The following is a 25,168-nucleotide window of genomic DNA, read 5'->3' as shown; positions in this document are numbered from 1 at the left end:
TTTATTTCTACAGCTTATTTTGTTCTTTCTTCCCTTTTGGGGAGTTGCATTTGGATTACACCCCCCTCCCCCCCCTCTCGTCCCATGTGCAAATGTTTAAAATGTTGACAGCAAATGCTGTCACAGCTAGCCCTTGTCAGATAGTATTTCTGCGTATCTCTTGCTTTCTTCTTTTGTATGAGTGCGTGTAAGTGCCTCTGGAGAGGTGAATGATATGGATGTAGTATTCTTGTTTGCCTTCCTTTGTTTATGCCAAATGATGGGCCATAATGTGTGTGACAAGAATGCAGTTCCGAATGCCAAGTCTTGAACTTCCTCTGGGTGGGTGGGGGTGGGCGGGGAGAGATTGGCCACTGTGTGTGTACTATGTGTGTGTTCTCTTCTCCGGAATTGTGTACAAGTCTGAGTCTGCCTGTGTCCGTGAACTTTACAAGCATTCCGTTCAGTGTCGTTCAGTGCAGATTCCAGCCAGCTCCCTGGTTTACAGCCTGCAGTTTGCTACGCGGCCCATCTGTTAAAACACAATCCAGCTACTGCTGGCAAATCCAGGCAAACATAGCAAAAAACAAAAAAAAGCGAGAGCCTGCTTCCTAATCGTAAACATCCATAATTGGAAATGGTAAAGCACAGAATCCGATTGTCAACTGAACTTGATTCTAAGTAAAGGCGCTTAAACGTCACCTTGGGAAGAGTGTTTCGGGGTTTGTTTTTTAAAAAAATATAAATCTAAAGGCTAACATCCTGCCAAATCAAGTTCCATTGTTGCCGTTGTTTCCTGCCAAATTGATTTTAATGATACGCTTCCGCGAGGGGTTTGGTTTTGCCTGGCCTGTTTTGAGGCTGAGAGGCAATTAAGTGTTATCTAATTAATGGAAATGTTGCACCGCATTTCTCCATCACATTTTAACTGATTAATGAAATGCTGCTGTGTAGGCATCCCTACCAAACTGGTAATCCAAAGCACGGCCATAGAGCTGAGTCTGAATCAGACAGAACTTGCTTGTACATGGGGGTTCATGCGAATTAAGAATGCGAGCACTTGGTTGGTGCCAAGCATTCTAGAATCGAAGAAACACAGGAGAAGGATTTTCTGTCTAAAAGAACACTGTTTGTCCAGCAGAACCTTTAAAAAACTCTCGGTGACTTTTAAATTGAAATAGAATGCCCTCATTGGAGTGACAACGGAGGGAAATTTTCCTGTGCTTTCTCGCTTTTTGTTTGTATCAGCTATTAGAAATGATGTCCCTGATCAGCAGGACATTATTGCACGTAGCAGCAATTCATTATGTAAGACATCTGTATTTAAAATAAGTTTGCTCCCCACAATTGTAAAAGCCTCAAGGGAGGGGGACAAAGGCAAATTCAAACATTTTTTAAATGACATATAGAATGTCATAATGGAAGAACTTGGTGAATGTCTGTGACATCTCCACACCGTTCCTACTTGCCACTCTCTAGCACAGTTGTGTGCTTATAGCAAAACAGGTGCAGCAGAGTTATTTCTTGGAAGAATGATTATTTAATAATTAATTTTCCACGAAATACATCTACTGTTGTTAAGTGCTATTGTAGTGAATAGCAGTTCCCTACAATAGCCGGTGAAGTGCCTGCTGCGATAATGGAATTTGGTTAATTCAGCCTTAGCTGAAAAGCCTTTTGAGGAAAATTACAGCATCTGGAAAAGGTCTTGAGTAAGTACTCAGAGGATTGTGTAGTATGGTCATTAATTCAAAAATAACATATCTTAGTCTGAACCCTGGCTTTTGAATGCTCACCTCCAGAATAATTGCTTTAGCATTAAAATATTTTCTTTTCGGTTTTTTAAAGTATGAGAAGCAACAAGAGAAAAGTTCATTTATGCCCAGTTTGAGATTTCCCTTATTAATATAACATGCATACTTTGAGTATCGTTAAGATCTTAGTGTAATTAATTGCTACTATAATGGATGAGAGCCAGTTTGGTGTAGTGGTTAAGGCATCAGGCTTGAAATCAGGAGATTATGAATTCTTGTCCTATCTTAAGTACAAACCCAGCTGGGTGATCTTTGGCCATTCTTTGGCAATGTCAAACCACTTCTGGGAAACCCTGCTAAATAAACCTCAGGGACTTCTGCAGACAGTCCCTGAGAATTAGACACAGCTATTGTAGGAAAATATTGGAGAACAAAATTATAATTGATAAGTCTATTTGCATAGTTCTGTTTGTATTAATAGTAATTTTATTCAACATTACAATTAAAAATATAACTAATGCAAGCTACAAAGAATAGTAAGAAAGAATAGAAAGTGCAGGAAGGAGAAATATATAAAGAAACTTTGAAAAGAAGGAACAAATAAGAATATACTAAAGGAAGATATACGTAAAGAAATGACTTATCCCTTCATCACAAGTATACACAATTTTAGTAACTTATCACTTTCTCTTAAAACACAATGAATGATATCTTCTTCCCATGTCTCATCTCTCATCTCTATATAAACAGATTCTTAAAGCAAATGAAGGCAAATATACGAGTCCTAGGATAATGTTGCAGAATCCAATCTGGGTCATTCATGGGGACCAGAGGTTTAGTTTCCTGAGCTTTCAGACTTGTGCTGGAGCCCATCCTCAGGGAACTTCTCTCTAATGGAATGTATGCTTTCTATTCTATGTATTGTGTAGTATTTGTGTAGTGCCTGATTTCATGTAGCTTTTTTAAAAATGTTGATTGGGGTGTTGATGGCCAACTATGTAGTTGGCTGTTGTTTCTTTGATCTGCCAAGTCCTCAGCTTCTAAGTACCTGATAAGCTGGTGTTGAATCAGCACTCTGTTGACTGACAAGGGACCTGTTTCCCAGGCTTTAGTGCCATGGCTACCTTTGTACCTGCTCAGCCAACAATTTTAGTAGCTGCAAAATTAAATGTATGTCCTTGTTCATTGCAATGTGATGCTACCAATAACTTTGAGTCTCCTTGTCTGACCTCTGTTGTTCAGTCCTGTTCAGCAAAAAAAATCCATTAAGAGTTAACAGAGATAGCATGTCTATTTTAACATGCTTACTTACTCAAATAAACACACTTCATATTTCTTTCTTTTATTTGTAACAATCTTAAACTTTAATCCAGTGTTTCTCAACCATGACAACTTGAAGATGCGTGAACTTCAACTCCCAGAATTCTTCAGAGAACATCTAGTTGGGGAATCCTGGGAGTTGAAGTCCCTACATTCTCAGGGTACCAAGGTTGAGAAACACTGCTTTAATTTCTTCAAATATCATAGAAATTGGTTTCATTTTTTTTATCCCTTCCCACAATTTTTTTCAAAATTGATCTCTTGTAAGTCCATTATAGGAAAGTTATCTAAGTCACTCTTTTGGTTTGTTATTTGTATATCCCTTTTTATTATTAAAATTTCAGCTAGTTTCATGTGTATATCCACTGTAGCATCTTTTCTTATATTATTATTTTAGCCTGTTATTTTTAAAACCATTTCCAGATCAGTCTGTTTTGTCTAAATCCTCTTCCATAATATTTTTTTTTAAATGGCCTATTTATAATGGCAGAAACTCTTAAAATTAACTTCTGAGTTCCTGTCACAAATATACTTCACTTTCTTATAAAAGGAAGTATGTGAACCCAGTGTTCTTTTAAAGGCACCAATCATGGTTTGAGCAACATGGTTATTTCCTCATCTCTCAAAGCTCTAAACCCACTGGAAACTGCTATCTTGCAGTAGGAGGAGCAACTGTCTGGAGCAATTGTGGGCAATCTCAAGTCCTCTCTTTGTCTGTAGAAGAATTATGAAGAACAGATCTTCTCGTTGGCTTTCATTCTCTGCAACCTTAAATTTCCCATTTATTCCTGGAAGTCCCCACAGAGTTCTGATGATAAGACTGATCCCTGCATTAAACTAAATATGTGATGGAATTATTCCACATTCACATTTAGGTTCTTGTGTGTAGTCGGATTTGAAGCTTATGATTTTTAGTACTTCTTATAATGATGTATGCAAAATTGCAAGTGACTTATGCAAATGACAATATTTTATGTCCTCTATAGCCCTGAATATATAACTTAAAGCCCTTTGAAATGCATAATTTTCCCGGATAACAGCTTACACTTTTGAAAATGCCCTCTTCAGTCTTGTCCTCTTTTTGCATTTGACCATGTCCTTAGAGTGACCTTGTACTATATGTTAAGTGTTGTCCTTGCTGTATTATAGAATGGATCTGAGAAAGAATAGTTTGTCCAAGAAGAAATCATTGGTTGAGGACAGAGACAAGTTTCAAACCCTCATTTTTCGAAGTTTGATTTGGAAAAAAAAGGTCAAACCCCATACATTTTCCTGGTCTTGCATATGAACTTTTGAGTTTTCATATGAGAAATCATATTTCAGTAGAGAGGTCATCACAGTCTTGCAAATATTCAATTATTGAGATTTTAAAACTTTTTTTAAAAAGCCATTGGCTTTCATGCCAAAAATATTATGATATCGTTCACCTGAACAGGTGGGCAATCCCTGTATTAGCCAATGTAGAACAAGCATCTGAAGATAATGTAGCTGAACATCTGTGCTGTTAGACCATGCAAGACAGTAAGATTTGGTCTTTAAAATAGAACTCTAGCTGCTTGCTAGTTCTTCATGGGTGCTCTGGTGACAGCTGAAGCATAAGCCATCAGCCTCATCTGTCATCTGACAGGGAAATGATGAGGCTGTAATGCCGACCTTGAATAATTTTATGCCAAGTGAAGCATATACAAGTCTGAGCACTGGACTGGACTCCAAATTGATTTAGGAGAAGCTGTGGCTTTCAAGCAGCTCTAAAATTATTTGGGTCTGATGAGATTGAAATACTTTAGCTTTCTTACCTTTCATAAACACACTGAAACGTACACTTTGTCTAATTATTTTAGAAACAGCTACTTCAGCACGTAATAGGGCTATGCTGCCCATGGTGCAAATAAACCAGCTTCAAGACTTGCAGGGGAGGTATATAAATAGCTAATAAGATTGGGATGCATTATTTATATAACTCCTTAGTAGCCAATATTCCTTGTAATCAGGTCCTTAAGCATAGGAGTTTCAAGTACTTTTTAATTCATCTTCATTTATTATAAATTTGATTTGTTATTCTACGAATGCAGGACTTTAACTTGTTTCAATAAAATCTGTTTCTACCACAGAGGCTGTATAAGGGGAAATGTTGCAGACGATTTTGAGCTGTCAGACATTCACTGTTGTAACAATATTATTCTATAAAACAAAGAAGATATTTGTAGCCCTGAAGGTTTGTTGAACTGCAATTTCTTGCATTGGCTATATTGATTGCAATTGTTGGGAATTGTAGTTCCACAGGAACAAGTAGCCACCATTGCCTTTGACATGGACACTAACTTCACAATGATGAAAAAAGTGACTGTAAATCTTCACTGTAGAACAATCTGATACAAACAAGGATGAGATATATGCAACTTCTGAAGAACCCCGGGCAGTATAGACAAGAAGTTTTATGTTCAGCTCAGTAGCAAGCACTAGCTTTGAGGATATCCTTAAATGTTCATGCAGGTCATCAAGTTTCTTCTTCTTCGGGGTGGAAGTAAAACAAAAACTATAATTATCTTTAGAACTGACAATTAAGATTCTAAAGGGTGGAGAGTGTCTGCCTTTTAGAACCAACTATCAACAGTAAAGGAACAAGCAGTTGAGTCATATCTTTATTAGGGTCATAGACCGGATAAGGAAAAGCTCTAAATTAGGGAAAAGTAGAGAAGGAAAGAGAAAGAGAAAAGACAACCAACACCAAGGTGGACAGATCAGTTACAGTGGCGATGAGTGCACAATTGGGAGATTTGAAAGAACAGGTTAGGGTTGTTTGTTATGGAGAAAAATCTACCTTTCTGGGTGCAAGGAATTGATAATGACTTGATGGCATGTAATCAATTAATTAATTATTGTCGTATCTGAAACCTCACATTAAAAGAGACTGTAGCCTGGTCTTTTTTGATTACTTCATATGTATTAAATGCTTTAAAAATCTATAATAAAACTTAACTATTTTGTTTATTTAATCAATTTATATGGCCATGAGTGGCGCGGTAGCCTAGAGCTGAAGACACTTGCATCCTACTCGGAAGGTTGAGAGTTCAATCCTAGGCACATGTTTCTCTATCAGGGCACGAAGAAAAAATATCTGCTGCGAACTCCGCATAGGCGTCAGGAAGGGCATCTGGCAAGTAAATACTCAGCTCCACTCTGTCACCCTGACTCCAGTCCAAAACAAGGGATTAAGGGTTGTAAAAAGAAAAAAGAAATAAATGTACATGGCCATTCAGTTTGTAAAGTACAAGTCTGAAAGACTTACAAAAGTTTAAAACTAAAAAATAATAATTAAAAAATAACCAACCAAAATAAGGAAGGAGGAAGAAGACAATCAAAGCTGTTGACAATCACAATCTCAATCATTACAAAACAGGTTAAATTAACAATATAGTAACATTGTTGCACATAAATCTTGAAATAATATTGATAAAATATGTATTTGCTATATTTATCTGAAAACTAGTGTATTATTATCCATTAATGAATACTAGTTGTTGAATTTTTTAAGCAATGAGAAATTATAGTATTGCTGAATTTGGATTCTGACTTGCCAGATTTGCATTTTGAACTATATATAGCTTAAATAGTCCATGTCTTCTAGTACTCTTATCACAGTGTTTATTTAACTGCCGAAGAAATGGGCTTTGGATTAGTAGACAGAAGACATTTGTTCCACAATACAGAAGAGTCCATCCAGCTGCAGAATTGAAGAGAAAGCAGTACTAATTTATTTTTTAAAGTTGCATTCTGTAAAATCAGAATGGTTCACTCTTAGTAGTAAGAAACAAAATGGTACACTTCTGATCCCAAAATAACTAAGATTTTTGCAGTCAGCCCCACCCATTTTTAAAAGATGGGAGGTTGATGGACACTTTGTGGATCTTTGAGAGATATCTGATGACATTTCGTGTCATCATATTACGCTAAAATGCTTTTTTAGGAAAAGAAATCTAATAGAATACTTGCTTGTTCCACTGAACTAGTAGTATAATGACTGCCCAAACTATATTGCAATTTGAATATTTAGACTCTGCTTTATAATAAGGCAGCAACTTATTTCTTCTTTACCTCAGTTTTGGCTGACTGAGAAACTTGATGCTAAATTGATGGGGATGCTGAACTTTCATTTTCATCTCATGTCAAAAGGATTTAGATCTTGTCTTCTGCAAGAGGCAGGAGTTACAGTTTTTACTTTAGTCAAGCAAATAGTCCCATTGATTTTATTCTCCCTTCCTCTGATACAAGTATGCATAAATATACTTTGCTCAGCTAATTCCCTTTTGTACAACAAAGAGTATTAGAAGTGCAACTTTGAAGGTTAGACAATATTGGTTATTATATTAAACAAATTACAAAGATCAGTATTGGTCCATAGCAGTTTCCAGGCTGAATGATAATTACTTCTTATATTATAATTTTCCTAGCCCCCTAAAATATCATAAAAATACACAATTAATAATTAATTAATCCTTTATCAGGATGACTCATAAAATAGCATGGGAGAAACAAAAAAAGAGAAACTTTAGTGCTATCAGTGAATTATAAGGAGTTCTGGGGAAGGTTTAAAGCTTTGTTCAGCAATAAATACCAAATGAAGATTATTGTAGGATTCTGCATTATTGTTTACTAAGAATATTTTTAAATTTACAATTTACTACGTTGAGACAATCATATTTTAAAATGAATTAGAACAAGGCTATAGTCAGCCTTGGTAAAACTGATTATGTCAATATTGGACAAGAATATCAGTTTCAAGGGCAAATAATTATCACTCAAATTATTACTTAAGATTCAGTTTCCTTAGAAGGTCACTAGAGATAGATGGAGTTCCTATAAGATAAGGTTTATTAAAACATGAGCAAAAAATGAAGAATCACACCATTAATAAGACTGCAGTGACATATGCATTCTTGTAGAAACCAATTCAGCTTCTTTTTCAATCCTAATGCTGGAATATCTAGTTCAGGGGTGTCAAACACAAGGCGCGCGGGCCGGATCTGGCCAGGATGTGGTCAGATCCGGCCCATGAGGCTGTCCCGGAAACTGTAAGGGGCCGGCCCGCATCACTTCGGCCCAGTTTACCTAATGAGAAGATGAAACATTGGGCCAGCATGGTTTCGGCCCAGTCTACCCAGTGAGAAGAGGAAACATGCCAGCAATTTGGGGAGTGGCATCAAGCTGGCCATGCCCACCCAGTCAGCTACACCCACCCAGCCCCCCAAGTTCAACCACAGACCTCAATGAAATTGAGTTTGACACCCCTGATCTAGTTACGTATTAAAAATTGCTTGCCCTGTCCAATATAGTGGTGATAATCTCTACCTGTCACTGATGTTGTTGTTTTGGCCACTGAAACCGATCACCAAAATGGTATTGACTACTAATTGTTGAAGAGATTTTAGTTATGCTGAAATAAAGGAGAATTTTCCCCCTCCCATTCAATTGTGTCTGAAACTGGGAAACTGCCTTGACAAGTTTTTTTGCAAGATTTTTGAGAAGTGGTTTGCCATTGACTCCTTACTAAGACTGAGCTGTGTTTATGCCTAAGGCGGGACTAGAATTCAGTTTCCTGGCTTCTAGCATGATATCTTAACCACTCCATAAAACCGACTCTCCCAAAATGAGTATTGCAAAAGAGTAATCATTTTAATTTTCCTTGCCATTGAGTGTAGCACACACACCTAGATGCCTCTGTCATACTGTCATACCTAGAACAAGAAAACTGTTTTCTTGTTCTGGGACAACAACAGACATGGCTTTTAGTTTGTTCTGAAAATAAATCCAAAGTTCCCAGTTTAATATACAAAACTGTCCAGGTTTGCTAACTATGCTTATTGATATGAAAAGTTAATCGCTGGCCATAGGGGGCGAACAATTGCCCCCTGTGGAACGGGCGCGCAATTTGGGCGTCCTCCTTGATGCCCGGCTGTCAATGGATGACCATGTGGCAGCCGTGGCGAGGGGGGCGTTCCACCAGGTTCGCCTGGTGCGCCAATTGCGCCCCCTACTGGACCGGGATGCCCTACGCACGGTCACTCACGCATTGGTGACGTCCCGCCTGGATTACTGCAATGCTCTCTACATGGGGCTGCCCTTGGGACGCGCCCGGAGACTGCAGTTAGTTCAGAACGCAGCCGCGCGGGCTGTGATGGGGAGTACGAGGTACTCCCACGTAACACCTCTCCTGCGCGAGCTGCACTGGCTACCTGTGGTTTTTCGGGTGCGTTTCAAGGTGCTGATTACCATCTTTAAAGCGCTCCATGGCACGGGACCTAGTTACTTGCGGGATCGCATCCTCCCACATACATCCCTGCGGCCAATTCGCTCACACAGAGAGGGACTTCTCCTGGTGCCGTCCACTAGGCAATGCCAACGGGTGACACCAAGGAGTAGGGCCTTCTCTGTGATGGGCCCAACCCTCTGGAATGACCTCCCCCCCGACATTAGAACCACTACTGACCTCCGCTCCTTCCGGCAAAAATTGAAGACTCACCTGTTCCGATTAGCAGGCCTGGCATAATTACAACTGTCCCTCCTGGCAAATGTATTAACTGGTTATTTTAGGGGTATTGTTTTTAACTTATTGTGTGTGTTTTAGGGGTTCAAAATCCTATATTTATATATATTGCTTTGTACAGTTCTTTTAATTCCATTTTTAACCTCCTCCATTCCAACTGTACATATTCAATTTTTATTGTATTTTGATATATTTTGCATGGACTGTACACCGCCCCGAGTCCCTTTTGGGAGAGGGGGCGGTCTAGAAGCATGAATAATAAATAAATAAATAAATAAATAATGCAAGAGAACAAAACAATGCAGGAACTAGCAAGACAGCTACATGTAGAAAAATCTCAAGTTTAAGAATTATTCTTTTGGAAAAATCATGCATTATTTATCCAGATCCATAACTGCATAAATGTAATGCTACAACTTAATATATGAAATGAAAGGGAAGCTAAGATACCTAATTAGTAAAGTAAGTTCAGTTAGCTTGTTTATTATACATACACATGCATGCAATTTATTTGCTAATTCATTCTAAATGATTGAGTAGCATACATTTGAAGAAAATTATCATAGAAGTCCTTACTTTTCAAAACAAAATAATTTATTTAATGCATGTGTGTGTGTGTGTGTGTGTTTGTGCGCGCTTGCGCATAGCTGGAATATTTGTCAAGTAACCAGAGCAATAGACTTCTGGTAAAACCAGAGCTGGATATGTTGGATACATACTTCTCCTCATTTCCTCTCATTTGCAAAGTGTAACTTGAAAGCTTTCTTATGATTCATAAAAACTGAATCATAATCTGGACCCGAAATGACACCAGCTTTTTAAAAACATTTTAGTTAGGAATTGAAATGATAGTTCTTATATGTGTTTGGAGTTGAGGACCAAGTATTTTATTTGTTACTGTCTTCTTAAAATGCAGGTATAATACCAGAACTAATATCAGAAGCCCTGTTCGGCTAAAGCACTTGGCTGCAGCCAAACAAGGCGAAGATCAAAAAAATAAATTGCATTACAAATAATTAATATGCATCAGAAATTTCCTGGTAGTTTAAAATGAAGAGAATCTTCATTATGTTTTCTTATTTGATAAAAACTAATGAACATAATTTCCCCCTTTTGTCATTTGCTACATTGCAGTTTATGATTCTCATTGTTCAAGCAAGCCAAGTTATTTTTCCTCCATTACCATACTCCTAATTTAAAAATATAAATATAGTTTATAAATATAGTTATGTCAAATGCTTACAAATGTAGTCCCTCCGGTGCATCTGTTCTATAGATCTTTTTAGATGGCCAAAAGATATGTTTATACAAGGAACATCAAAAACTTTCACAGTACTTATTCCCAGCCTTCGTGTACTTACCCAATTGACCCTTTAATGAAGTAAATAAGCTGCTACATACCAATAATACGGATACAGGCACATTATTGGCTGGTTATTTCTCTTCTTCTCTTCCTTTCTTTCCTGGAGTACCTGCAAAAAAAGATTCCACTAATAATCAGACTAAATATACCCACTCTGATATGTTGTGAATGGTTCTAATGACAATGGAAACAGCATTAGTTCTGAAAAGATATAATACATATTGACAGTTGGTGTTCTGTAGCATCTAACAGGGCGATCTTTTCTTTCAGGCTTTTTGAAGGCAATCAGGTGATCTGGGAACCATGAGTCCTCTCCTACCCAACCTGTATCTGTTGGTTATTGACTGAAGTTCCCTTCAGCAGAGAAAGGGAACTTAAGCTCTTGATGCTTATGGTATATAGCATGTGGAACTTGCTTTACCTTTGCTATTTATTCTGGCCAGGGGTGGGCTTCAAAAAATTTAGCAAGGGGTTCTTTGCCTGGTTGCTGGGTGAGTTTGGCCATGGTGGGCATGGCCTACTTGGCCTCCTGCACCATGGCGGGGGGTGTTTTTGCCCTCCCTGGGCTCTGGATGCCAGAAACTGACCCATTTCCGGTGTTCCCGAAATTCCTGTAGGCTCGTTTTTTGCCCTCCCCGAGCCTCCGTGTGCATCCTGCAATTACCTGCATCCAAAATGGGCCACGTGGAGACTCTGGGGAGAGGAGGGGTGAGCAGGACTAGCCAGGAGTGGGATTTGGAGGTTGTCCAAACTAGCTCCACAAGGAATAGGAGAGAAGAATTTAAAACACTTTTGGCTTGCCAAGGTTGTCCATTTCAACTTACCACTGTAGGCAGAGCCACCAAAAGCCTTCCATATATTGCCACTGAATTATAATGTTTATATGACACACTCTGACTGATTTAAATAAATCATTTTAATTAATTGTGTTATGGCATACCCCTTGTAGGTTAAGTGTCCCATTAATCCCCTCCACAAAAGATGCACACTACTTGCTTAGTGTTATGTGGGAGTAAAATATTGTAATATGATCCCTTATATCCTCCTCTGATTCTGTTTTCAATTAACAGCTGTTTGGTGTTGTATCCAAACAACAGATTTATTATTACGATATATTTTGACTTATTTCACTAAATCACAATTAAGAAATAGCTTCGTCCAGGTTTTAATATAATGCTAAATTAGAAATGAAAGCTTTTGCTCAGAACTGTTGAAGATTGCTGACAAAAACGAAGACTCTTAACAAGTCCAAGTCATTCACCTGAGACTAAAACAAAATTACATCCAAATAAAATTACTAATCCTTAGTTCTTGAATTTTAAGTCTTTTTCTAATAACTCATTTAGCAAATCTCATTTTATTAGCAAGATGCTTGGTTATTGGATGCTTGGTTATTCATCTCAAGGTGTCTTGGGCAACATTGATTTTTCTGGGTTTTTCTGCATGGAAACAGTTTGGTTGTATTTTTGGGCCAGAAGAATAACATCTATATTGATTCTTCTGGACCTTTTAGTTGCATTAAGTACAATCAATCATGGCACCCTTCCTGATTACCTGACCTGAATGAAAATAAGAATAGATGGGCTTGGTACTTTATAGACTGCTGTAATTGGGTACCAAGTACTTATTTTATGATATTCCACAGGATCTGTTCCGTTCCATTCCCTGTCTGACACAAATGAAGCATGAATACTTAATTGGAGTTAGGAATTATCCATATGTGGAAGACAGAACAATACAGGTTCTCAATGTATGAATACCAGTTGTTGAAGCTAGTAATGAGATTAGAACAGAAGCTAGAAGGCAGAATTTCAATACAAGGTGAATATGGTCAATGATTAATCTATTCAAGGAAATGGAATTCAACCTGCTTTGGACAGACCATTGCAGGGGTATTTTAAATCTAAAATTGTTGCAGAACTGGAGGCCAATCTCTTATCAGAGAAAGGTTATTCATATAATAATGATTAGGCAACCTGTGTCCCCACTGGATCATCATTTCAGAAATATTTCCTTACATAACAGAAAAACAGAATGATCATGGTAGACAAAAAAGCAGTGGGAGTCGAAGCAACTTCTAATTTCCTGTTGGCTTTCCCATTGAGTTTCCTTGTGGAAATTTGGCAGGGAGCATCAGAAATTTCCCCTTCCCTTGAAAGAGGAAGATAACATGACCACGGCAGTAGCACAGAAGGAACCCATCGCATTGAAGCAGCCAGAACTCTCCAAATACTGTTCTCTTTACTTTGCTTTATTGTCATTGTACGTATATACACAGTTTACACATACAACGAAATTTACATAACATCCAGAGACCAGGCCCAACACACATAACAATCCCCAAACACCCCCCCCCCAAATCATCCAAGCATCCACACAACAGACCAAGTAGTGCTGTCTAATAGCTCACTGATGGTGGCCCTTTAGTTCATTGTTGAGTGCAATTATAGCTCTGGGATAAAAGCTATTCAGAAGCCATGCGGTCCTAGTTTTAATTGTTCTGTACCTTCTGCCAGAAGGCAAGAGTCTTAAAAGATTGTAAGCAGGATGGGAAGAGTCCCTGAGAATTATGCAACTTCCTCAAGATGTGAAGATGTCATCCAGGGCTGGTAGCTGGAGCCCAGTGATATTCTGGGCAGTTTTAATGATTCTCTGTGGAGCTTTTTTGTCCGCTGCAGAGCTGCTCCCATACCATGCAAGAATGTCGTATGTCAGGACACTCTCAATAGTGCTGTGATAGTAGGACAGACGTAGATGCTGAGATAGATTTATCTTCCTTAGCATTCTCAGGAAGTACAGCCTCTTCTGTGCTTCTTCACAAGCATGTTAGCATTGATGGTCCATGAGAGGCCCTCCGAGATATAAATGCCCAGAAATTTAAAACTACCAATACTCTGCACTTCCTTGCCATCTATGTACAATGGTAAATGTACATCTCTCTTCCTCCTGAAGTCAATTATAAGTTCTTTAGTTTTTTTGGTATTAAGTGTAAGATTTCTGTATCCTGGATTTGGGATATATTCTATAAGTTATCCCATTTAAGGTAGCTTGGTTCAAAGATAGTTACCCTATGATGCACCATTTTTCCCAGTTATAGTTCATGAGAACAAGAGTTTCAGGACTATATTGATATCGCAGCTAAAATATTCAAGAATACATCTTATCAAACTACTATTAAAGTAATGGCAATATGTTTTAAATTATTACACCAATGTAGAAGATCTCTTCTAGCCATATGTTTGCTTCCAGTGACATTCAAAGAATTAGTGTTAGCATTTAAACTTTTAGTGGGTATGGAAGGGAATACCTTCTCACATTCTAGGATTGAACTCCTTTCCTTGGCATGCTCCCAATTCCCATTTCTCTTTCTTCTTTTTTGTTAAATGTTCTGTGCAGATAAAGTCAATTCCGTTTCTAAATGCCTGTAGTGGATATACTGGTTTTAACTGGAATTTATTGGCTAGCAGTACTATTTTATTAGCCATGCTTATTTTGCAATTTTGTATGCCATGTTAATATTGCATGAAAGCTTCATGCCACAGAATTACTTGACATTTTGCAGAGCAGCATAAAAAAGATAGCTATCTACACTAAAGAGTTTATAAAGTAAAATTCGATAAAAGGAATGACAAGGCAGAAGCAAATCTGGAAAGCTGAAATACTGAATTAAATGTTGCCCCGAAAGACTTTAGGATTTCAGTAGCTATTATCTTAGGCAAGTTAAGCCAATTGTAATTGAAAATAGTAAATTATGTGTGCATGTATATATATATATATATATATATATATATATATATATATATATATATATATGTGTGTGTGTGTGTGTGTGTGTGTGTGTGTGTGTGTGTGTGTGTGTGTGTGTGTGTGTGTGTGTGTGTGTGTGTGTCTCTCTCTCTCTCTCTCTCTCTCTCTCTCTCTCTCTCTCTCTCTCTTTCTCTGTGTCTTTGTGTGTATACATAGACAGACAAACACAGAGTTTTATTATGGTACAAAGTTCCATCCGTGTTTCCCTGAAAATAAAACAGGGTCTTATTTTCTTTTGACCCCCAAAATAAGCACTTGGGGAGGTCTTATTATTTTTTAGGTGCAGGAGGTGGCGAGTGTGGTCACCTCATAGCTGCTGCTGTGGTACAATATTTTCGGGAAGGGCTTATTTTGGGAGGAGGGTTTATTTTAGCGCATGCACTCAAAAGCCAAGTTGGGCTTGTTAGACAGGGAGGTCTTATTTTCAGGGAAACAGGGTAGAGTATTGTGTACTTTTTCACATACATGATGAATCAACTTCCCCAATGAGTATACATTTTTGCAGTTCAAGGTAATGCTTAATACATTGGATAAAATAAACTATTTTCTACAAATGCTTATACTACGTTAAATGTATTGCTTTTCAAATATGTTGAGTTTTGCAGCAGCAGACTAACATGGCTATCCCTATAGAATCCTTTGTTTATTAATGGAAAATATTCATTTGAACCAATGGAAATAAGGACTTAGTGTTTCAGATTTGGGATGATAAACCCATGAACAAGGAAACCTATCAAATAGAACACGAGACAGGAAGTGTTATGGTTAAAATTAAAAACTGAATTGATGCATTTTCTCTACAACAATACTCTTCTTTGTACATTGTCACAATATTAAAGTGCTGGATTGAATTCAAATCAGTCAGGGAAAATAAGCAGTTTCAGATAACATTCTTTTTCATTCAGTAACTGGACACTTTGGGCTTTCATATAGTTGGGAGTCTAGAGCCTAGAACCTAAAATGGTATAGGATCTTAGTATATACCTAGGATGGGTATGCTGTGGCAATAACATGAAATAATCTTTTAGCCAGGTAGAGGAGAACTGTCTGAAAAAATATTAAAGCATTGCATTCTTCTTCTGAGGATTTACTAGAGGTCTTCAGCTGTATTCCCAAGGCTGTGTGGATTTATAGAGTAAGAGGAACAATGCAGATTTCTGGATACTTGATTTATTGAGCCCCCATGCAGTTTTAGTTAGTTTCTTGTTTCAATAAAATTGTTGATTTTTTTTTCACTGCTAAAGTTTCTTTGTTATCTGAGTGGTCACGAATGAATGAATGAATGAATGAATTAATTAATTAATTAATGAAACAAATGAATAAATAAACTGACTGGATTGCCATGCTTTGGGTCCTGCCTTTTAAACAATGAAATCTGACAGGATCTAGAAAGTCTTCTCTGTCAGTGCACCTACTCTCTGTCACTGTGTTCCCCAAGAGATCCATATAGCCCTAACCTTTTCTGCTTTTAAAACAGCCTTGAAAATCTTTTCCCTAGTGTGCTGAGACAATACATGTAACTATCTTTCAGCTGTGTTTACTCTGTAAAATTGTGAGTTTGTTCATGAGATGTTTTTTGTCTGCTTTGATTTATTTTTAAACACTTGTAAGCTGCCCAGAAGGGTGTATAACTGGACCACCATATAATTTAATTACCGTGTTTCCCCGAAAATAAGACAGGGACTTATTTTCTTTTGACACCCCGCCCCCCTGAAATAAGCGCTTGGCCTTATTTTTGGGGAGGTCTTATTTTTGAGGTGCAGGAGGTGGCAAGCATGGTCACCTCATGGCTGCTGCTGTGTTGCAATATTTTCGAGGAGGGCTTATTTTAGTGCATGCGCTCAAAAACCTGGTTGGGCTTATTATTCAGGGAGGTTTTATTTTCAGGGAAACGGGGTAATTAAAGCAGGTGAATATCAATATGTAGCTCCAGATTTCTCTACTCCACTTAATGTCTGTGTGACCTAACCTCTGAGTCTCTGGAGTCTAGGGCTGACTCGTTTCCAAACAGATCTCATCTGAAATATTTAGGGCATTTGCCTGTAAAATTTCTCTCTTCTCCATAAGTATTAAACTTAGATGATACTTCAGAAAGTTTGGTAGACACTCACAGGAAAAGTGAGTATAAACCCAGATTTTGGGTGTGCTAGGATAATTTCTCAGTCAAAGAGCATAGTTCTGCTTGCCAGAATGGGACAACTCACCATAGCCAGCTTGTCAAGGCCAACTTGCTGTAGGAAAATTCAATAATTCAATTTATTATTTAAAACATTTTTTTAAAAAAATATTTTTTGTCATTCACATTCCATTTTTCCTTTCTTTTGCATCCTTTCTTTAATAATTCTATTCCATCATTTCTTAAATATTAGTGTAACTCTTGTTCCGTGGCAAGTTGACCACAGCAAATTGGCCATAGCTACATGACTTCAAAGTCTCAAATATGGATGTGTGTGGGGGGAGGAGGATTGAATGAAAGAGAACAGTGGCTTTAATGCTTCCTACCATACTTACCCAAAATTCCTTGAGTCTTCCATCGATATACAAGCAGACGTTGATTAATATATAGATATATTATGAAAAACAATAAAATTGTACAGTTGAAGTTCTGTGAAGGACATTTTAAATTCCTACCATTTTTGGTCATTTTTTTTCAGACACTTTGACATAATTTTTATTTTAGACATTGCTGTCTCAGACTTCTGAAAATAAAACCCATTGTTTGATTGATCTTGTAACCTAAAATTGGGCCTTGCTGATATTGATCCAGAAATCTTACAGTACTGATTCTACCAGATATTCTTATAGATCAGTGATGACAAACCTATGGCACGCGTGCCACAGGTGGCATGCGGAGCCATTTGTCAGGGCACGCGAGGTGCTGCCCTGTCAGCTGGCCAGCGCGCATGTGCGCGCTGGCCAGCTGAGTTCACCCTTTTTTAAAACCATTTTTCACCCTCCCCAGGCTCCAGAGGCTTTATAGGAGCCTGGGAAGGGCGAAAAGAGCCTCCCCTGCCCCCCCCCGCAACCCTCCCGAGGCCCTCCAGAGGCTTCATGAGCTTCCCTGAAGCCTCCGGAGCGCAAAAAAACGGCCCTACGGGCAAACCGCTGTCGAAGTAATGTCCCGGTGTTTGGAGGCCGTCGGGGTCTGGATGGAGGACAACAGACTTAAACTCAACCCCTCCAAGACTGAGTGGCTGTGGCTACCGGCACCTCGATTCAGCCAGCTGATTCCATCGCTGGCCATAGGGGGCGAGCAGTTGCCCCCTGTGGAACGGGCGCGCAATTTGGGCGTCCTCCTTGATGCCCGGCTGTCAATGGATGACCATGTGGCGGCCGTGGCAAGGGGGGCGTTCCACCAGGTTCGCCTGGTGCGCCAATTGCGCCCCCTACTGGACCGGGATGCCCTACGCACGGTCACTCATGCGCTGGTGACGTCCCGCCTGGATTACTGCAACGCTCTCTACATGGGGCTGCCCTTGGGACGCGCCCGGAGACTGCAGTTAGTTCAGAATGCAGCCGCGCGGGCTGTGATGGGGAGTACGAGGTACTCCCACGTAACACCTCTCCTGCGCGAGCTGCATTGGCTACCTGTGGTTTTCCGGGTGCGTTTCAAGGTGCTGATTACCATCTTTAAAGCGCTCCATGGCACGGGACCTAGTTACTTGCGGGATCGCATCCTCCCACATACATCCCTGCGGCCAATACGCTCACACAGGGAGGGACTTCTCCTGGTGCCGTCCACTGGACAATGCCGGCGGGCGACACCGAGGAGTAGGGCCTTCTCTGTGATGGGCCCAACCCTCTGGAATGACCTCCCCCCCGACATTAGAACCACTTCTGACCTCCGCTCCTTCCGGCAAAAACTGAAGACCCACCTGTTCCGATTAGCAGGCCTGGCATAATTCAACTGTCCCTCCTGGCAAACGCACTATATCTGGTTATTTTAGGGTTTTTTTAATTCACTGTATTTGTTTTTAGGGGTTTGAATTTATTTTAATCTGCTTTGTACAGTTCTTTTAATGTCATTCTTACCTCCTCCATGTCAGCTGTCAACTGTACATACTTAATTTTATTGTATCTGATATATTTTGTATGAACTGTACACCGCCCCGAGTCCCTTTCGGGAGAGGGGGCGGTCTAGAAGCATTAAATTAAATTAAAAAAAATTAAATTAAACCGGAAGTACAGGAATGGACTTCCGGTTTGCTCAGAGGGTCGTTTTGACTGCTTCGGAGGCTTCAGGGAAGCCTCCTGAAGGTCCCTGAAGCCTCCGGAGGGCTTCCGGGGGGGCTGGGGAGACTGTTTTCGCCCTCCCCATGCTCCTATAAAGCAATTGCACAGGATTCCACTCTGAAGAATTAGTACAGCTAGTTTTTGGCTTATAACTACTATTGGGACTAGAATTTCAGCTGCTAAGCAAGACAGTTGTTAAGTAAATTACATCTGATTTTATGATATTTTTTTGCCACAGTTGTTATCCAAATCCCTGCAGTTGTTAAGTAAATTGCACAATTTTTATGTGAATCTGATTTTGTTTGGTGAAAGCCAGCTGGAAAGGTCACAATTGGCAATCACATGACTCAAGTGCATAGTGTTTGATCATGTGACTTAAGAATGCTGTGATGGTTGAAAGTGCAAGGACTAGTCATAAGTCACTATTTTCAGTGCCATTGTAATGTCAAACGGTCATTAGATGTATGGTTGTAAATTGAAGAGTACCTTTTTTTTTGCATAATGAATTGAGCATACATAGATGTGCTGCCATTATATAAAGTGATGACATACTGCATTTTAAAATGTTTCTACGTGCATTAAGACTTTGCAGATAGTTCAGTAAAGGCGTTTTGCAGTGCACAGTAATATATGCAGCATGAAGAACCACTTTCTGAATCTTTCCACTTTCACCCATGTTTGCTCCATTAATAAGTTTATTGTCTTATCTTTATCTTCTATATCTTCATTCTCTTCTTTAATTTTTGGGGCTCCAACCCCCGTCATCTTTTACTGTGAGAAACAATAGTCTATCCAACTTCTTAAATCTCCCAAATCCTTCCAATATATTTTGGATTCCAGCCAAGATATTTTGAATTTTTAAGGTTTCCTCATCTATATGTTGATTATTTATTTATTTATTTATTTATTACTTGAACTTATTAGTCGCCCCCTCTCCCCACAGGGACTCGGGGCGATGTACAAAAGTAACATGATCCATGTTTCTAAAAAAAAAAAGAAAGAGGAAAAAAAGAAAAAAGAACTCAAGCCTTTCAAGCCTCTTTTGTGTGTGTGTGTGTGTGTATGTATGTGTGTATATATATATATAAAGTTGTGTGTGTATATATATATATATAAAGTTGACTTAAGCACAAGTTCTTTTATACTCTTCAAAGAAGAAGGGTTCTGGTTTTTTTTTTTTCCTTTTCCTTCCCTTGCCAAAATATTTCTCAAAAGCACCTGCAAAGACAATTCGTACCCTTGACTCTTTATCAGTTTCTGTAAGCAGGTTGCAAACCCTTCAGTTACATAGACAGTAAGATCAAAGAAGAGAGAACAAAGGATACATTGTTTAAAAAAAACCTGACTTTGGCTACCGAGTGGCAGCTTCTACTTTCTCATACTTGTCTCAAGCTTGTGGGGGGAAAAAAGGTCTTTAAGTGTCTTTAATGGAATTTAATAATAAGTGATAGGAAGAATTGTTAGAGTAAAAAAAAAGGTTTTAGTTCAAGCCAAAAAATAAGGTAACAAAGAATAGGAAAAAAAACCCCAATCCATTCACTTTAAGAGAGAAACAGGAAGCATCACGGTCACTTCAATCCACAAAATGTTGTTACAAGGGGGAAAAAAGACTTTCCATGGCAGTCCAATAAAAATTAGTTTTGCTGCTTTATTCTTTTACTTAAAGGACTAATTTATCTTTTTTTAAAAAGTTTCTTTGGGCAATCTTTCTCAAAGAAAAAAAAAACATCTCACCAGGTGGACTCACTTTCACTTCCTTCCTTCTGGAGCCATCTCTGACTTCGTCAGCCTAGGCTGTCTGTTTGCTGCCGGCTTGAAGCGCTCCCCTTGGGTCAATCAGGGACTTTATGATGTCCCTGTGACCAGCAAGGCTTTGTCTTCCTGTTCACAGTTTCTACGGGATGGTTTAGGTCCAGATGGACCGTCCAGTGGCAAAAGTGTCAACGGCGGTCTCAGACTGTCGAGACCGCGCATGTATTGTCACGGTGTGGCTCCTCCTCTCGATCTGGGTATGGACAAGTGATTCTATTCCTATGAACAAAATCCAGATCAAGAAGTTTTAAAATTACTTTCTCCTTGCAAATTCTTAATCTCAGCATGGATGTACTTTTAGCAATTGATGCATTTGTATCTGAAAAATAGTGTTTTCCCCATACATTTCAATTCTTGCTGGGATCAGATTGCTATGGTGTTACATAAGAGTGAATTTCATTTGTTCAAAATATAATTTCAAATACTGATTCCCTCAGCACAAGAGATGCAATAGTAACACTCAGTAGACTCTGAATTTGCTTCACGTAAACAGAAAAAGACCAAGTTGCAGATTATTCAAGAGCACCAAGATGATACGTCTAATTTAGTTTTAAATACACATTGTAGAGAATGTGTGATATGGAAAACAATACTTAAAAGGCCACAAGTGCCTTTTGGTATGCGCAGGCACTATACAATATTTTAATCTTAAAAGAAAGCCTTGAAGTCAGTTGCAATTACTTTTATTTTTCTTTCCCTGGAATCAGAATGCTTACACTGAATTCCCAAAGCCTCTTCTTCTATTACAGAAGGTTTTGCTTGGGGATCAGCTGTTACTGGGGTACGTATGTTTGATTATATTTTGCTAGGAGATTGTCTTGCAAGTTCGCAAGCCTAATCTCCTTTGAAAATATTTCCTAAATTAAAAATAGCTCCAGATTTGTACTTATTATGCCATACAAACTGAGATTTGTTGGAGTGGTTGGAGGAAAGGAAGAGGCAGTCTACATATTGAAGTCATATATTCCATTTGAGTGGTTTATCCTGGATTAACATTTTTAAGTGGGCAATCTCTGTATATTCTACAATGTATTGAACTGTAACATTTAAAACACTTTCTGGAACACACAGCCTCATTACCTGTGCTGTCACTTCATGATAACTTTCTAAGGAAGACCCTCTCCTGTTCTTGATTAATTATCCTAGAATTCCATGGAAAACTGCTTGAAAACTATTGTTCAGCAATATGTAGAAATGTCAATACTGTATTTCAGATTAATTTAAAACCCTAATCGAGGAATTATGTTTTCTTGGAAAAGATGATCTGTGTCTTCTTGACACACTTTCCATTCTAGTGTCATTCTAGAGTCACTAGATTAAAATGATGTTGAAGTCCCATCAATTAGTAAATAAACCACAGTGCCATATAAAAACTAGAGATAGCTACATTGGGTATTTGTTAATATAGCGTGAGTCTGCTTCACTAGAAACTGCAAACACCATTGGATATTTGTGTCAGTTTTCCAGTTTTCCACTGCTGTGCACTAATGAAAGCTCTAAAGTTAGTCCCTTGATTGAGTCTAAATTGCTTGGCTATGAAGGATTTACTCTGGTATGAACAAATGTTATATGACTATGTTATGGTTGAATTTAGAACATGTCAGTGATTAAGAACAAAATACATTTTCTATCAGTAAAATAAGTAAGATAGCCTAGATGTGTGTATAGACATAAAGTACTATTTTTAAATTTTTAAGTATTCAAGAAATAGCGTCAGATAGAATAGTGGATTCTGTTTTTGTCTCTAATCAAATATTTACTGGTGCTGTTTCAAATCTTAACCTTGGATGCTGATAGAAATCAGTCTGTCATGCTAGATGAAGCAATTGAATCAGTACCCAAAATGCCCGGAGTTATTTGGACATGTAGATGGAGACATGCAGTGATGATTGAATTTGAATTTGTTATGAGAGCAAGTGTTCATTTATTTACAAAAGAACAAAAATTACCTAAGTTTAGGAATGTAAGATAGTCTGCACAGATGGCAATTTAGCTGCAGTTATTGAGAGGTATTTTGTTTTTTCACTGATAGTCACAGTTTGTAATGCACATGAAATACAGTTCCTCTTGCCTTTGGGGCATATGATTAGTTCAAGGGAAAATTCTATGGCATGTGATTTTTTTTTTTTACCCTGCAGGCTTTTTTCCAAACCTGAACAAATAATCTAGAATCTGCTTGTCTGTTTCTAAAAAGAAGTAAGTTCCTGTAAATAAAAATTGAACCTCGTGTGTTGAAGGAAAATATTTTCTGATTATAATTTGGAAGGACCAAATTGGTTTAGTGGCACTTTTGTTCTCTGATTCCATAAATTCTTTGTTTCTTTGATTTAGTGCATATAACTCCACATAGGTTAGGGTGAGGGAGATCATGAAAATCTTATGGATCAGTATGGTTGCTCACCTGGGAATATGCCAGTTTCTTTGCTGTCTCTCCTCCTCTTTTTCCTCTTCTTCCTCTCCTTTAGCGAATGCAAAGTACAGCAAAGCTTTTGTGATGATAGAATTCCCTATATTTTCATTTATGTAGATCATTGCACTATTAGTAGTTTTTGAAGTCTATTTTATAAGCCAGGGGTAACAATGAATTGCTTGCAGGTATTATAATGCACATAACCCTAATGATATCGTAGGACCACAAAATAAAAAAAAGTAAAACGGCAGAAATTTCACAAATATTTAATAATTTGACCTTTTTTTGTGCAAAATTGTGGGTGAAAATAAAATTATATCATTAGATCTCAAGTAAAAAATAGCAAAATGCCTTCAAATCTCAGTCTTCTAAGGTTTGTGTTGTGTGGGCGTGTTTGTATATGTTCATATGCACAGGGAGAGAGAAAAAAAGGAAAGATCGTAAGAGACTGCTCGTTTAATGTAGTAATTAAAGATGCTAGCCTATGAACTCTAGTCTTCCCTTAGGGAAACTAGCTGGTTGTCTTTGGATCAATTACCTTTTTCTTAAACTTAGGGAGAGAAAAACTTCAGCCTAACAATTTACATTGGACCAATGTTGTAGATTATGGTCTGGAATCTTTTATGAAGAAATTTTCATGCAGTGACATTATTCAATCCCTCTCTCTCTCTCTCTCTCTCTCTCTCTCTCTCTCTCTCTCTCTCCTCCCTCCCTCCCTCCCTCCCTCCCTCCCTCCCTCTCTCTCTCTCTCAAACACACACACACACACACACACACACACTTTCTCTCTAATATTTTACGGTAGCACTACCCATCATATTTTGGGAATTGTTAGATTAAATGCAAGTAATTTATTTTTCCTTTAGCTTTGGGGTAAGGTAGGCAATAATTGAAAATGCATTGCTTGAAAATACACATAGCCGCTTATTTATACTGGGAAATGAAATACATAATATTTTCTTTAACATCCCTATGACATTTTATTTCATCCCTTCAAAATACGGATGTCAAATTATAGGTTAGACTTGAAAATGACAGTAATGTCTGCAGCAACTAATCCAATCAGATTTACTTCACAAGAATATCTCCAACTTCTGTACTGAGAACTGACTCTGTAACCAATTAGTTGATTTGACCTTTCCCAGATTTTCTTATTGTCCTCGGTCATAAAAATGGACAGCTGTGGTCGTTGACGAGAGGCATGTATTGTTGAAAACTCTATGTCACAATAGATGAGGTTGACAGAGTAGAAAAAAACCCCTGTTCAATCTATTTAATAGCCTCTGCTCTCTCACGGATGGCAAAAGGTAGAAAACGGATGCATACATTGTTCATCTGGGCATGGATAAAAAACAGGCAACTATTTTGTGTCGCTTGATAGTTTTGTACTAACTTATGGATTCTCTGATAAAACCTTCTCCGATCAAAGTCACACTGGGGGATTTTGGAAGACACCAAGTTTGGAAAGACTGTCCTAATATAAAAAGTACATGCAAACAATGAATGAAACATGTCACAATATGCAGACGTTTGTTTGGACGTTTCCCTATTCATTATTTCTGGGTCTTACTGAGAATAAAATAGAAATCTTACTTTCAGAGAGACTGCTACTTTCTAAATAAGAATGTGCCCTTGATAATTGATGGGTAGAATCAAATTGGATGTGGTAATTTTCATTCAGTTTGCAGTTTTAGCTGTAAGAAATAAATGTTTACAGGAGACAGGGGAAATCATTCTGGGATTATATCTTGAGGGCAAGGATCCCCCCCCCTTTGCATCACAGATTGACATATTACTTACTGTTTGCAAAGGGAAGAAAACTCCCCTTTTCTTACATTGTAATTACCAGATAGTAATGGTAGGGCAATGGAGCTGCCCTTTTTTCATCTTGCCATAGTCCCAGTCCAATCCCACTCTGGTTAGTTATGGATTGAAGGCTCAGTTAA

At 38.3% G+C, this 25,168-nt stretch overlaps 1 protein-coding gene across 3 annotated transcripts in view; it reads left to right on the top strand.

Moving 5' to 3' along the window:
* MARCHF3 (membrane associated ring-CH-type finger 3) overlaps positions 1 to 25,168 on the top strand; it is a 124,374-nt gene that overhangs the window by 1,072 nt on the left and 98,134 nt on the right. The window lies entirely within an intron of this gene.

The sequence above is a fragment of the Natrix helvetica genome (assembly GCF_964273705.1).
Source record: "Natrix helvetica genome assembly, chromosome: 2".
Classification (NCBI taxonomy): domain Eukaryota; kingdom Metazoa; phylum Chordata; class Lepidosauria; order Squamata; family Natricidae; genus Natrix; species Natrix helvetica.
Note: the sequence above shows the minus strand (reverse complement) of the source record. Positions and strands in the feature narration are given on the sequence as shown.